This window comes from Chiloscyllium plagiosum, chromosome 7, assembly GCF_004010195.1.
Source record: "Chiloscyllium plagiosum isolate BGI_BamShark_2017 chromosome 7, ASM401019v2, whole genome shotgun sequence".
NCBI classification, from domain to species: Eukaryota; Metazoa; Chordata; class Chondrichthyes; order Orectolobiformes; family Hemiscylliidae; genus Chiloscyllium; species Chiloscyllium plagiosum.
Genome location: NC_057716.1, coordinates 52,097,290 through 52,112,577, shown reverse-complemented (window position 1 = coordinate 52,112,577; position 15,288 = coordinate 52,097,290). Strand labels below are relative to the sequence as shown.

At 38.9% G+C, this 15,288-nt stretch overlaps 1 long non-coding RNA gene across 1 annotated transcript; it reads right to left on the bottom strand.

Annotated features, from left to right (window-relative positions):
* Window positions 1–6,065: 6,065 nt before the first annotated feature.
* On the bottom strand, window positions 6,066–8,424 carry LOC122551597. Its single transcript, XR_006312143.1, has 2 exons — window positions 7,627–8,424; window positions 6,066–6,871 (listed from the first exon to the last, which is right to left on the bottom strand). It is a non-coding gene; the product is annotated as an uncharacterized LOC122551597 (long non-coding RNA).
* Between the last annotated feature and the right edge of the window lie 6,864 nt (window positions 8,425–15,288).

Sequence of the window (15,288 nt, the reverse complement as noted above, 5' to 3'; positions counted from 1 at the left end):
CACCCCAGTCCAACACCAGCATTTCCAAATCATGAAGCAAATAAGGCATTCATTTGTTTTGGGATGTCATCCAAATGATTTTGTGGCATGTAAGGAATGACTTCAACTTTAAAAACTGAAATGCAGGTACAGGCTCTTTGTTTCCTCAAAGCAAGCCGAGCTTGTAAATGCTGGATGCATTATTAGGAATGTAAGTCACCATGTTGCAATCTTGATCTAAGGGGGTTGGAAGAAAGGGCAACTTTTGCTGAAAGTTCCTCACATAGTTACCAATCCACATCAACTGTCAAACAGAGGTTTGGATGCTGGACTCCACTAACATTGTTGAGAGACAGATGTGGTTTTTTTTACTGTTTGCTTCAACTTTGCCTGCCAGTTTTAATTGCCTATTCGGTCTTCCTTATGAAAGGCTGACAAATCTTTTGAGGCTCTCCAAAGACTCACAATTTTTATGCCTTTATTGCTTCTGATTCATTTGTTAGTTTCCTCTTCTCGTCATCAATATGCACCTACATCTGTGTCGACATGTGTTGACCTATTGTTATGAATAATTATGCAAGTGAACTCATGCAGAAGAATTAAGTGTTATTAGCATTGAGAATGTTGTTAACTTCTAATATGAGATTTGCGAATGTTTATTATTATTTCAGAATTGATGTGCGGCCATAGGCTAAAATCAGCCCCAATTCATTTTAATAATAGGCCAGACTTTGCAATAATAAGTAACAGTGTGGCTATCACTGTTCATTATTATTAATAAGTAAATCAGACTGCACCTTTTGTAGTCTGTACATGTTCTGTTAAAGACAGAAATAAAAAAAGTTTTGTTCAAGTTTCATGCTTCAGCAGAAACTCTAACAGAATCTTACTGACAGATTTAGTATTCACATGAATGAAATGGCATGAAGTTAATAGATACTCAAGAATTCCAGAAAAAGTTAGGGCTTGTCCATTGGGCAGGGATAGGTATATACTGCAGGGAAAGAAGTATAACTGGGGGAAAGGCAATAATGATGCAATTAGGCAAGATTTAGGATGCATAGGATGGGGATGGAAACTGCAGGGGATGAACACACTTGAAATGTGGAACTTACCCCAGGAACAGCTACTGCGGGTCCTTGATACGTATATACCAATCAGGCAGGGAGGTAGTTGTCGAGAAAGGGAGCCATGGTTTACTAAAGAAGTTGAAGCTCTTGTCAAGAGGGAGAGGAAGACTTATGTGGGGATGAGGCGTGAAGGCTCAGATAGGGGGCTTGAGAGTTATGTTAGCCAGAAAAGATCTAAAGAGAGGGCTAAAAAGAGCTAGGAGGGGACATGAGAAGTTGTTGGCAGATAGGATTAAGGAAACCCCTAAGGCCTTCTATAGGCATATCAGGAATAAAAGAATGATTACAGTAAGATTAGGGCCAATCAAAGACAGTAGTGGGAAGTTGTGAGTGGAATCTGAGGACATAGGGGAAGTGCTTAATGAATATTTTTCATCAGTATTCAGGCTGGAAAAGGGCAATGTTAGTGAGAGTGTGGAGATACAGGCTACAAGATGGGATTGAGATTGACAAAGAGGAGGTTTTAGCAATTTTGGAAGATCTGAAAAGTAGATAAGACCCCTGGGCCGGATGGGATTTATCCATGGATTCTCTGGAAAGCCAGACAGGAGATTGCCGAACCATTGGCTTTGATCTTTATGTCATCATTGTTGACAGGAGTAGTGCCAGATGACTGGAGGATAGCAAATGTTGTTCCCTTGTTTAAGAAGAGGAGTCAGGACAACCCTGGTAATTATAGGCCAGTGAGCCTTACTTCGGTTGTGGGTAAGGTATTGGGTAGGTTATAAGAGATAGGATTTATAATCATCTGGAAAGGAATAATTTGTTTAGGGATAGTCAACACAGTTTTGTGAAGGGCAGGTTTTGCCTCACTAACCTTATTGAGTTCTTCAAGAAGGTGACAAAACAGGTGAGTGAAGATAAGGCAGTTGATGTGGTGTATATGGACTTCACTAAGGCATTTGTTAAGGTTCCACATGATAAGCTATTGCACAACATACCGAGTTTCGGGATTGAAGGTGATTTAGCAGTATGGATCAAAAATTGGCAAGCTGAAAGAAGATAGAGGGTAGTGGTTGGTAGGAAATATTCGTCCTTGAGCTCCATTACCAGTGGTGTGCCGCAAAGATCTGTTTTGGGGACACTGCTGTTTGTCATTTTTATAAATAATCTGGATGTGGGCGTAAAAGGATGGGTAAGTAAATTTGCAGATGACACGAAGGTAGGCAGAGTTGTGGATAGCATTGAAGGATGTTGTGGGTTACAGAAGGACATAGTTATGATGCAGAGCTGAGCTGAGAAGTGGCAAATGGAGTTTAATGCAGAAAAGTGCGAGGTAATTCATTTTGGAAGAAGTAACAAGAATGCAGAGTACCGGACAAATGGTAAAATTCTTGGCCGTGTAGCTGAACAGAGAGATCTTGGGGTCCAGGTGCATAAATCCCTGAAGGTTACCACCCAGATTGATAGGGTTGTTAAGAAGGCATATGGTGTGTTGGCGTTTATTGATAAAGGGATTGAGTTTCAGAGCCACAAGGTCATGCTTTAGCTGTACAAGACATTGGTAAGGCTGCACCTGGAGTATTGCATCCAGTTCTGGTCACCGCATTATGGGAAGGATGTGGAGACTTTGGAAAGGTTTCAGAGGAGATCTACTAAGATGTTGCCTGGTATGGACGGAAGGTCTTATGAGGAAAGGCTGAGGGAACTGAGGCTGTTTTCATTGGAGAGAAGAGGGTTGAGAGGTGACTTAATCGAGACGTATAAGATAATCAGAGGCTTAAATCAGGTGGACAATGAGAGCCTTTTTCCTTGGATGGTGAAGGTTAACACGAGCGGACATAGTTTTAAACTGAGGGGTGGTAGATTTACGTATGTGGGTATGGAGTCTCAGTTCTTCAGCTTTTAGTTCTTGTTTCAGACTTGAAAAGAAAATAAATAACATTTGAGTTTCATTTCTTTCTTAACGTGAACTTCCTTCTCCTCTCTTCATTTCACTGTGCGTACATGATATGACATGGAATTCAAAGGCAGAATTTCACTGATATATCAGTGGATATATGGGGAAGGGGACAAGGTACTAGGCCATTTTCCAAACAGTGGGCTGTGATATGTACCAACTGTGAATTCCAAAGAGGCAAGCAGCCAATTTAAATAGCCAACCCCCACTGGGGAAGTACCCAGCTCTGTTTTTATTTGAGTGATCAGGTTTATTTAACTTGTATAATTCCATTCGCATTTGTCAACAATTAATGATGCTCACAGTATATTTAGTTTTGCCATCACCACTGCCCAATTTCTCCTTATTTGGTATCATGACCCTATATCATTTCATCAAATACCACATGCTTTCCAATTATGGGGCATCTACAATGCAAATAAAGAATCGGGGTCCATTTGTATTTGGCCTAGCATTTCCTGTAACCAGGTATCAGTTTCTTTGTGCTTTTGTTTGAAATTTTCATCAACAAATTTGTCACTATAGATGGACTTGCCGCCCATGCTGTTGCATCTTGTAAACTCATCACCCTGGCACATGAAGCCAGAAATTATTCCGTGGAATGTTGAATTTTTGTAACCAAGCCTCTTTCCACCAGTGCCCAGAACATTTCTGTAGTTTTTGAGGCCACATCAGCAAAGAGCTGCACTTTGGTGTTGCTTCTGGCAGGATGTACATGCAGGCTTCTTGTTGTTCACCATGACACTGGCAGGGTTGTGCTCACTCCAGTTGGCAGGGAAACTAATTCAGGTATAAATCATGCAGACTTTCCATAGTGGGGTTTAGACTTGGGGACCTTCCTGCTTCGGCAGGAGCACTACCAAATGAACCATTCCACTTCAAAAGACTCAGTTTGAATGAGTGACATTCCCAGAGAACAGGGAGGCGGAGTTCACTCCTAAAAGCAACAGCCTTTAACACGGAAGCTACATGCATAATGTGGAGCTGAAATGCAAGGCCGAGAGATTGAGTTTCACAGTCTATCACCTGAGCTGTGCTAGGCACCTAGTATTAAAATACAAAGTCCACTGAGCATTACCTGAAGCTTTTGGTTTATGGGCCTCAGGAATAATTCTTCAATCTGATTTGTTAAGCAGACACATCTTTGTTTGCCCTTTTCACACAGCCTCCAAATCCTTTGCAGAGGATACCAGGTCAGTTTTAGTCCTAATAGCCCCAAATTCTGGTAAATTTAATGAAAGCAGATCACGTTCATTCACTTCTAGCTGAAAATTCCACACCAATGTACATAATCTTGTAATCTACAGAGTTGTAATGGGAATAATTCAACACTGGAAATGGCTTTACTCATTTTAATAAGATGCTTGACTCATTGGAATTTTGAACATTTTATTCTAGTGTATGAAACGGATTTTAATGGCTCGAACTTCTTGCATTAATTAAATCCCACAATTAAGAATGAATTTTCTAAATTATACAGAAATATGGTACTTATATCAACTAATGATTTTAGAGAACATTTGTAGCTCAGGTTGATGACAAGTATGCAAGTTAGCTTGCTGCTGACTTACATACTTACATCAACTCTCTCCATCTGTCAAAATATCCCAATTTGTCTGCTGTTATATTTGTCTGTATAACAGTGACTACAATTGAAAAGTAATTTGTGTGAAGTACTTTTGCGAGTTTCTCAAAAATCACGTGGTTCTATGTAAATCTCTGTTCTCTTTCTATTCAACTGCCAAGCAGATAATAATAAAGATCAAGCCCTGACAGTTTAATAAACTCATCCATTGAATAACTGAGTGACACAGAATAGAAAGTTGCCAAGTTCAATTTTAGTTTGTGCTGAATTAGATTATCTTATTTGACTGATATCAGTTCAGCAACAATGGATCTCAAGGATCAGAGAGGAGAAAAACAGACTTTGGATTTTTGCCATTGTGTCATTATCCATGAGCAGGATTAACATTTGCAGGGACACTCCTAGTCTGTCATTGTCACACATGAAGAATAACTGGTACTGGGGAAATTACACCTGTGGATATTTTATGCGAGTCACCTTCAGGGGGTGCGAAAGAATTCTGAATAAAACAAAAATCAAATAATGTTTTGTTACCTAAAAACAATTTAGTGGCAGTGAAGGGTGGTAGACATTTAGAAAACATTGGGAAAAATAGATAAGAAATGCATCATATTTAAATAATTACTTTAGACTATACACACACCACAATACTTATATAGTTTTCATGTGCCTCCAAGAAGTGCTGTATAAATATCTCACTTTCTTGATTTTTTTTAATGTAAGAATAAGTATTCCCTGACATGTAATCAGTTAACAATGTTGAGCAAAGTCCGGAAACCTGTGATGGTTCTTAAGTGAAAACAAACATCAACTTTACAGATAATAAAGCACATTAAAGAAGGAGCATGTTAAGGAAAGTGTAAAAATATTGATAGTCTGGCGGTCTCTGGAAATGCTTCACCAAGGAATTTTGAGCAGCATCTGAAGCTCTCACACCTGATACAGATCAGCACCTTAGTGACATTCACAGATAAGGTCTGATAACATCATTGAGAACCAGGTTACATTTTATCAGCAACAGTCTGGTGCTCTCATTAGAGAAATCCAGTGCACAGATAAACAGCCCCAGAAAAAGGCTGAGGGAAGAAAATATTTTAGCTTTTAATTGATTTCAAGGGACAGACCCCATAAAGAAGCCTTGGGTCTCCCAGGCTCCGCATGGATTTCTTTTTGGGACATAGTCCAAACCTTAGACGAACCTACTGCTCATTTATCCTGCCACCTACCCAATGGCATCTGGTGACCCCACCCAACTCCCATCTGTTTGCCGGTATCATTGATGTTGGCTGCAAGCCAGCATTGACCCTGTTGTATTTATATGAAGATGTTAAAAAGCCTAGGATCCCGCATTAGCAAGCCTAGATGAATTTTGTTCTCTGCTGGTCCATGCTTGCCACACGCCCTGAGTTAGAATCAAGGTTTAAAATGTTTGCTTTGTACTATAGGAAAATCATTGAGATTGGATGCAATGTTTTAAATGAAAAACAATTTCTTTTTATAAAGTGGAATATAATAACAGGGTGCTAGAATGCAATAGAACTCTAAGGGCAATTGCTAATTCAATTCCGGAACAGAAACTGTCGCACAGCACAAGGAGACAATAACGTTTTTGAGAAATATTGAAGCCAGTGCATTTAACAAGTTGCAGAATACATTTTTTCTTAATACATTGTATTTTCCTATTCGCGTTGAGCTGAGTTCAATTGGCGCAAATTTTAAAAATTTTAAAAATTAAAAATTTAAGAATTGCTAATATTTTATTTCTGGACTCAACTTTCTATATTCTTAACTGAATGCTCAGAAATTTCTGAAATGTAAGTTAGACCGACAAGATAATTTTTTCTGAACTGATACATTGAATTAAGGTTTTCAGTTATTTTTCATCACCAGTGTAAGAACAAATCAAAATTAAAGAAGAATTCCATCATCATCATCCTTGTTCTGCCACAATTCTGCTGGAATTTATTATCTGGAATTTGATTGCAATGAGACTCCTGATTCAAAAGGAAGTCCAAGTGATATTGTATACTTTTGAATGGTATTTGCCTACTGACATAGCCAACATAATGATTTTCTTAGTATCCTTGAAGACCATCTTCAGTAGCCAATTGTTTTCCACAAATGTTGGTAATGATTGGATACTGCAGCTAAGCATGTTGTTGTTGAGTGGTAAGAGATGACCTCTTATCTGAAGGTTGCTTGTGCCTGATATCCATGTGTGGAAGTCACAAACAATCTTTTGTTCATATTCTATCAGCAATAATGCCACTGCATCTGCTGAAAAGAAAGAGGTTTGTTGAATTGTCTATGCTGCTGGAAGACATTATGAGAAGCAATGTTCATTCAAAAGGATTGAACAGAAATCTAAGAGGTAGTGATAAGGAACTAACATTGTTTCCTCCCTCACACTGTTCCTTTGTAGGCAATAGTGGCTGACCCTGATCAGTCAGCAACAGATATAATGTTTGCTGCTTTTCACTGTGGGAATGAACTCCTTGCCTGTACCATTCCAGCCAGCAGCAGCCCAGCTGAGATTAAACAGGAATACTTGATTTCATCATCTTATTACAAGATAATTGCTGGTATATTTGACCTACTGCTCTATACATTTGGAAAGTCTATTTCTAAATCTATCTCAGATTGAAACCTTAAAGGTTGGTTATCCAGGCCTCTACTTAATTCAGTACCTTTCAATTTATTGGATTTTTTTGACAGCTGCCATTTTAATGCGTTACCTCAATCTGTTGAGAAATCTTCATATAACCACTAACAAAATATGTTACAACAATTTAATAGCCACACTGACCTCAGCATGTGTGGCATTTACACCTGTGTTCCTTATGATTTCTTGGTAGTGGTTGTACTAAGACACACGTTTTAATGCATATGCAAATCATCTTTTCCATTCTTGCTTAAAATTATTTTTACTGAAAGTGCTGCACTTATAAAATTCAAAATCAGATTTTTAGTTTAAAGATTGCTTTTGACATTTTCAAAGACTATGAACACCTATATTGTTTACAAGTACTTACTTTAAAACCATTTCATTCAAAACTATTTTTAAAGTTGGCATTAGATGACGTGTGAACTCAGATGGTTGAAGTACCAGAAAGGCAAATGCACCGTTTGTAAAGTTCAATGTTCACAAATGTGTGCAATGTTGTCAAACATTTATGAAAGTGCTGATTATGTTAGCTGAGTTTTGTTGTCCTAGAAACTTGCTACCTTTTTGGCTTATTATATATTTCACATTTCTGCACAAAGCAGTTCTATACAGTTAGTGTTAGTAAACAATCAGACCAAACAAAGCATTTCTAAAGCTGACTTTTGAAGCAGTAATGATTTATTTTTACATTATAGAATTTAATAAGGATACATACAGCTTTACAGCCTTAAGGTATCTCAATTGCTTGCCTCAGCACTATTCCATGTCAGCTTTTTATTGATCATTAAGCTTTGTTGCATATTTTTAGTAATAAATGTTATATAAAGTATGGTGTATATATTTAATTTTTGATGATTTACAGAGAAAATATGTTGTAATTTTTGGAAAGTGGAACAGGAACATTTTAGAATTGCTAAAGATTCTTTTTACTTCTCAAAAGCTAGCAGACTGTATATATGCATTTAACAAATTTGAACCTGCATGCAACATCCTGTATCTCATATTACAAAGTTTCAACAAGTGATTCGCACACATTATTAGAATAATAAAAGTTAAAATATTTCATACAATGTTTCGCTTTGGTTATATGTTAGCAAGAATCCAAATCAGGTCTTTACTGTTTCACATGTGCCGGCTGTTTGGTATTGAATATTTAATACATTATTAAAAGCTTGGTTTCTCAAAGTATTTCTCTCTTCCTCATTTTGCTGAAATAATAATTCAAGTTTAGATTGTGCTGATGTATTATTTCTTATTAAAGCTTTAATATCAAGGAAAACTTCATAAATTTCATCATCATAGTCATCAAGATCTACAGCACTAAAAAGCCCCCTTGACCCCAATCTCTTGTTAAACGTTTATCATAGCCTATCCACTCATATATTGTATTCTACTGAATGGCTATACCCTGTTTACACGTGGATTCTATATTGTAGTATAAAGTGTGCAGTTGTTATCACCAAATTGTAAAGCAGAAGTGGGAGGTTCTCAAATGTCCTGCAGCCCATGAGTTACACAAATCGTTAGGGCAACAATTTAAATTGAGGACTGTGTTATATTTGATCGTTTCACCATTGGCAGTGATTGGGGAAGAAAAAAAACCAACATTGCCTCCTCTGATTGCTAATAATTGCTGGAAGACCAGGCTGTGAAGTTCAAGTGGGACATTTGCTTTGAAACCTCACACGCAAGTAATAAACATTTCAGTAAGATCCTGGGGTATCAACGTACCACTACCTATGAAACATTCTTTTAGTAAGAAAGGTGACAGCCTAAATTTCTACACAATGACAGCAGCTACATTTTTTTTTGTAAGAGGAAGCTTCCACAATGTCTCTGCCTTCATTTACAAGATTATGGAAAGCCTTTGGCAGTTTGGGTGCATATTTGTGGTGCCTACCACAAAAGGACTTTAAAATACTACAGAAAGGTGGTTGGCCAATTAAAGGAGAGGGGTGTGAGTGAACTTCACAGAAGGAATTCTGTGTCAGGAGGTTACTCTGAAATGTTACTTCCTGACTCCTGATTCTTCAGGTCAGGGTTACAACTATGGCCTGCAGGCCAAGGCATGCCTCATGTCCATCATCATTGCTAAGTGCATCTCATGCGACTTAGAATTATTGTGGTAATGCTGCATCAGATCACAACTGAGATCTTAATTGTGCAAACTCTTGCCACATCAGATCCTCTTTACACTAATAACCTTGTGGAGGCAAACAAGGCTCTGCCTCCTACACACCCACTCACCCACCATCCCCTCTGCCCTCTGCCTTTCCCATAAAACCACTTAAGCCTCAAAGCAGGGAACTGTCGCATCAACCACACAATTCAGGTGATGAATAATTTTCAGAAGAGGAGAAGGGGCGAAAGCAGGACCAAAATAAGTGTTAAAAATTAAAACATACATATATTCTAAACTGAAACAAAATATTATCCAGGAATTTCCTCAGAACTATTTCACCTTCAGTATAAAACCTTCCCTGGAAGAGTGCTGGCAACTCAATTCAGCCTGTTCAATGAAATTTCCATTGCACTTGTGGTAAAACAAAAGTTGCAGAGTGAGGGAAGTTCCAAGGAAATTTCCAGCCAATAATGCCTCTGAATAATACATTCACATTTCACACAAATGTTTTCTTACATTCCTATCTTTGAAATATCTTACCACAAGATGGTGTACCTTTTAAGTAACAGATAAAGTGTTAGTGTCATAAATCAACTCCAAGGTGAGGTCCTAATCTAGACTGTGTTAACGAAGAGACAAGGGCGAAACCAAATTCTTCATACCGATGGAATTCACATCAAAGAGAGGCAGTGAACATGGTCTGTTACCATACAAGTACAGTAATCGCAATGATCAATGTTTTTGTCCTTTAGTTGGTGGCTGTCTCTCTACATCAACTCAAATATCAAAAGATAGAATTAGAGAACGGTTAAATTTGACCTTAATTAGAAGGCATTATAGAAAACATGAGTGAGTTTAGAAGTGTTCATGGACATTAATGTTTGAAATTGGCTAACTTCTGCATGCATTCAAGAAACTTGATGTACTTTTACTGAGATAAAAGTAAAGCAAAGGATAAGACCGAGGAAAACTCTGAGAAAGTGTCATGCTCATGAGCAAACTGCAGCAGCAATGAATGATATAAAAAAAACCATTTTCATTTTGGGGAGGACAAAGATTTCATAATTTGAAGTAGGCACCAGAGAATTAACTCCTCTGTCTGTTGACGCAAAAATAAAATTTACACAATGAGCTATGGATTTAGATATCTCCACCTGTAAAATTGCTCTGTCTTAATGGTAATAAAAATAACCATTATAATAAGATTTTTCAGCTTCAGTTGATTTTTACTTGTCAGGACAAATCACATGCTATCAAGGAACCACGACTTATGAAACTTCCTTCCAGTAAGAAAGGCAACAGCCTAAATTTCTGCATCAACTACAACAGCTCAATCCACATTTTAGGGACCGCAACAATTAATCCCCTTAATACCTTTGAGAGTGTGTTGCTGGAAAAGCACAGCAGGTCAGGCAGCATCCGAGGAGCATCCGAAAATCGACATTTCAAGCTGGAGCCCTTCTTCAGGAATGAGCCCTTCTTCCTTCTTCAGCCCTTCTTCACCTAAATACCATGTGAGGAAATTTCCTGTGCCATTTCTCAATGACTTATAAGAAGCATCTAAACCAAGAACACACAAGGATTACTTAGATTTTAATTGCAACCTAATGCAATGAAACATCCCAAAAGGCTTCATAAGAGCATTATCAAACAAGACGAGACACTGAACCACATACGGTGAGAATAGAAATGAAAGATATTGGTTTTTCGGAGTGTCTTAATGAAAGAGAATAAGGGCAATAGGTTGAGGTAAGGAAGTCTAGATAACAAGATGAATGTGAGCTGAGGGTTAAGAAAGGGCATAAAGCAGAAATACACCATGATCTTCAATGTCTTCCATGACTTGGATGCCAGCAGTCCTGTTCTAAACCATCCCATTATGTGGAGGACCATATGTTACATAGGGCTGAGGAGATGTAAGTGTTTTTGTCCCTTGCTAACTCTGTTGTGCTTCCTTCTATAGGAGCAAATTACTGCAAAATCTAGAATCTATACTGAAAGCAAAAAATATTGGAAATCACAGAGGGTCAGGCAGCATCCATGGAGAAAGAGCAGAGTAGTGTTTCGAGACTAGATAACTCTTCATCAGAGTCATCTAGACTAGAAATGTTAGCTTGCTGTCTCTCTATGGATGCTGCCTAATCTGCTGTGATTTCCAGCAATTGTTGCTTTTAGTGCTCCCTTCTATATTGTGTGGGCCATCTCATCTTGGAAGGGTGAAAATGTCAGTGATTATGTACATTTGTATTTGGGTGATGTATTTCCCAGAGCTGAACAGCTGGAAATATTTGAAGGCAGCAAGAAATGGTTGTGTAGCTGACAACATGGGTAAGTGCAGATAAGAACATAAGAACTAGGAGCAGAAGTGGGCAATCCAGCCTCTCAAGCCTTCTCCGCCATTCAATAAGTTCATGGTTGATCTTTTTGTATAAGTCAGCCCAAGCCCACAGCAATATGACTGACTTTTCTGAATGGCCTAACAAGCCTTTCAGTTTCAAGGGCAATTAAGCATGGGCAACAAATGTTGGCCTTGGCACTGACACCCACATACCCCGAAAAAAAATTCAATTAATTTTGGCTGCTTAATAAACACAGAATATTTTTAATAAATATGAAACTTTTAAATATTGATGTTGAGGGACTTGAATGTACACACACAAGGAACAGTGATAAATAGTTTACAGCTTCAGTAAGGAAGGCAAATGGCAAGTTGGCATTTATTAATGGGATTTGAGCACCAAAAACAGAAGGGTCCCTTGACCCAAAACGTTAAGTCTGATTTCTCTTCACAGATGCTGCCAGACCTGCTGCGTTTTTCCAGCAATTTATGTTTTTGTACCCCAAAAATTGAAGCATTGCTAAAACTGTGTTGATACGTTGTGAGACAAGTGGGAGCCATATGCTCAGTTTTGGTCTCCATCTCTAAGGAAAGATATATTTGCCTTAGAGACAGGACTGTAAAGACTGATCATAATTTGCACGAGGAATGCAATTTTGAGTAATCACTCAGTTCAGAGAAGTGTGAAGTTTGGTAAAAAGAGAAACCTGCTGGTGGTAATGTAAGTGAGAAAGGAGCAATATTGTGAGGATTTCATGGATGAAAGGGCAGCTTGAAATAAAAGAGGACACAGCATGTACAGACTACAAAAGTAATCCTGTTCCTTAGGGCCCCACCAAGGGAAGACCTTTTAAACTTACCATAGCGAAAGATCCCTTTAATTTGATTATTAATTGAGAGAAAAGTATTCTAAAGGTTTACTCATACTGATTAATTATGAGACCCATTCCAGTAAAAATACATTTTCACAAGTTTAATGGAATTTATTACATTTGTCATAACAAACACAAAACTTATACTTAATAAAGGTAATGGTGTTGAGTTGATCCACTTCAGAACACTAGTTGACTGAGGACCGATCTCTTGATCTGTTCTGCTGACTGACACGTTCCTTCAGTCTCCAGGCTTCCTTTCTTGTGCTCTAAACAACCAAGAATAATGATTTGGTAGCCCCTGCTACCTACTTGGCTAGAGTAAAAAAAAACTGCTGGAATCCAGGAAAACAAGCTGGAGGCTGGAAGAACACAGCAAGCCAAGCAACATCAGGAAGTAGAGAAGTCAATGTTTGGGGTGTAACCCTTCTTCAGGACTGGGAGTGGGTGTGGGGGGAGTTGCAGATAAAGGGGGTGGCAGGGGTAGGGTGGTGAAGTGGGGATAAGTGAAGACAGGTAGAGAGTACAACCTGGTTGGTCAGTGGGAGGGATGAATCCAGTTGGTGGCTGAGAGGAATGGAATGAAGGGGGAGGGGCTGGGAAGGAAACCAGGTGATGGGAAGGGTGGTTATTTGAAATTGGAGAACTCAATGTTGAGTGGTCCAGGCTGTAGGCTGCCCAGGTTGAAGATAAGGTGTTGTTCCTCCAATTTGCAGTCTGATCCGTTCTGGCAATGAGGAGACCAAGGATGGTGATGTTGGAAAGGGAGTGGGAAGGAGAATTAAAATGGACAGTGACTAGGTGGTCTGGTCGGCCTGCTGGAATGCTCAGTGAAACATTTGTGTCAGAAAGGGAATGGGAAGGGGAATTAATTATTTCAACATTTTGTTCTTCAATTTCAAATAACCTCCATGCCCATCACTGACTCCCTCCCAAACCCTCCCCTTCCCTTTCATTCCTCCCATCAACCAACCAGGTCATACCCTCTACCTGTGTTCACCTATCCTCACCTCACCACCCTGCCTCCCCCCCCCACCCCTTTATATGCCGCTCCCCTAACATCCATCCCCAGTTCCAAAATGTTGACTTCTCCACCTCCTGATGCTGCCTGGCTTGCTGTATTCTTCCAGCCTCCTGCTTGTCTACCCTGCTAGCTACTAGCCTCTGCGCATGATCAGAGATATCCTAAACTCTAATTATTTATTAATGCACAAACAGTTCATGGTTAATTTTGCATTGGCTCAGTAGTCTTTGCACAATATCTGACTGGTTTCTTTAAAAGTAATGATACTTCCGGTGACATCATTTCCTGTTGACTTTTGATTCATTCCTTGATACGTTGTGAGATCATCCATTTTGTAAATTTTAACATGTGTCTCTCTTATTTTATCAACAGATCTTTACCAAGATAAGGAGGCACAAGTAGAACAACGTTTGTTTGCTTAGAGTACATAATGTCACCTTCTAATAAATTTTGATACATTTAAGCATTAATCAAAATATATCAATATCCTTGAATAAAAACAAACAAGTGTGACTCCGCAACAAATGTTCTTTTTAAATTAATTCATGGGGTGTGAATGTTGCTTGATAGGCCAACGTTTATTGCCAATCCATAATCATCAAGATGGCTATTAAGAGACCATGATTCTGGAGTCACTTACGACCAAGACCAGTAAGAATGGTAAACTTGCTTCCTAAAGGACATGGTTTTCCCAAATATCAACACGGTTATCATTAGGCTAGCTTTTTATTCCAGATTTTTTTAAATTGAGTTCAAATTTCATTATCTACCATGGTGCGATTCAATCTCTTTTCCCAGAACATTTGCCTGGGGCTCTAAATTACTAGTCCAGCAATATTACCACCCAACTAACAGCTCACCTAAAACAAATTAAAGCTCAAAATAACCATACAATCTAATATGCGAAGGCCTATTACATAGTTTGAGTTACAAAACTAAAGCATTTTGTTGTGGTTCTGTTGCCGAGCTGGGAATTTGTGTTGCAGATGTTTCATCCCCTCTCTAGGTGACATCCTCAGTGCTTGGGAGTCTCCTGTGAAGCACTTCTGTGATCTTTCCTCTGGCATTTGTAGTGGTTTGACTCTGCCGCTTCCGGTTATCAGTTCCAGCTGTTAGTTGCAGTGGTCGGTATATTAGGTCCAGATCGATGTGCTTATTGATTGAATCTGTGGATGAGTGCCATGCCTCTAGGAATTCCCTGGCTGTTCTCTGTTTGGCTTGTCCTATAATAGTCGTGTTGTCCCAGTCGAATTCATGTCACTTGTCATCTGTGTGTGTGGCTACTAAGGATAGCTGGTCGTGTCGTTTCGTGGCTAGTTGGTGTTCATGGATGCGGATCGTTAGCTGTCTTCCTGTTTGTCCTATGTAGTGTTTTGTACAGTCCTTGCATGGGATTTTGTACACTATATTGGTTTTGTACACTATATTGGTTTTGCTCACCTTCGTTCTGGTGAGTTGTTGTCTGAGAGTGGCTGTTGAATTCACCACAAAAGCCACACACACAGACCAAGTCCTAAACTACGAAAGTAACCACCCCAACACACACAAAAGAAGTTGCATCAAGACACTATTCAAAAGAGCCACAATACACTGCAGTACACCAGAACTGCAAAAAGAGGAAGAAGAACACCTATACAATGTATTCGCCTAAAACTGATACCCCCGCAATTTCA